This window comes from Etheostoma spectabile, chromosome 7, assembly GCF_008692095.1.
Source record: "Etheostoma spectabile isolate EspeVRDwgs_2016 chromosome 7, UIUC_Espe_1.0, whole genome shotgun sequence".
NCBI lineage: Eukaryota > Metazoa > Chordata > Actinopteri > Perciformes > Percidae > Etheostoma > Etheostoma spectabile.
Window position 1 is genome coordinate 25896337 of NC_045739.1, and position 972 is coordinate 25897308.

General features: G+C 41.4%; 1 pseudogene; it reads left to right on the top strand.

Annotated features, from left to right (window-relative positions):
* Window positions 1–972, top strand: part of LOC116692392 (immunoglobulin kappa light chain-like) — a 27025-nt pseudogene that overhangs the window by 586 nt on the left and 25467 nt on the right.

Consider the following 972-nt stretch of genomic DNA (forward strand, 5'->3'; position numbering starts at 1 on the left):
TGAAGATGCAGCAGTTTACTACTGTCAGAGTTATCACAGTCAGCCGGTGTTCACACAGTGAAAAAGCGTCGTACAAAAACCTCCCTCAGTCAGACTGAACAGAAACTGAACTGACTGCTGCAGCTGGAAGCTACTGCAGAGACTGATACACTTCACTGAGGACACACACACACACACACACACACACACAGTGACTCACTATCTTTATGGGGACCCACCATTGACACAATGCATTCCCTAGCCCCTTACCCTAACCTTAACCCTTATCCTGACCTTATCCTAATTTTAACCCTAATCCTAAAACCAAGTCTTAACATACATCATCAAGTTTATATAAAATATATTTATTTTAAAAAATTAATCCAAATTAAAGGGTTAACTTTAACTAATGCATGGACTGTGGATCTTAGTAAAGTCAGTATTGTGTGATGTGTATGAGTGGTAAATACGTGTGGGGGTGTTGTAAAGGATCATAGAGCAATTAGAGCGTAGCGACGGAGAGGAGCAAAGCTGTCCGCAGAGTGGAGAGTCCAGCCCGAGGAGAGGCTGCACTGCCGCCAGACTTAATAACCTCCTGCAACCGGAACCATCCTCAGCTGTTTTCCCATGCTCTAACAGTCACCGGCATAGAGAGCCACAGACAGTCGAATCCATCAGCAAAGTCAATTAGCCCCATCCATTCATATCACATTAGAATCTCATCTTCTTATCTGATTCATGACAAAGAATCAACAGGAGCCAACTTGGAACTCATAAAAATAATAAAAGAAATCCTATGACTGCATCTTAATAAAGTATAAGCAAAAACACAATGTCTGCCTTCATGTGTGTGAGAGAGAACGTAACAGTTTGCATAAAACAACATCAACGAAGGAATTAACTGTTTCATTCCCCCACAAGGTTTTCCTTTTACTGTTACTAAGGGTTACCTCAAGATCTCTCTGCTATAACGTTAGCCATTTACTTCTCTTA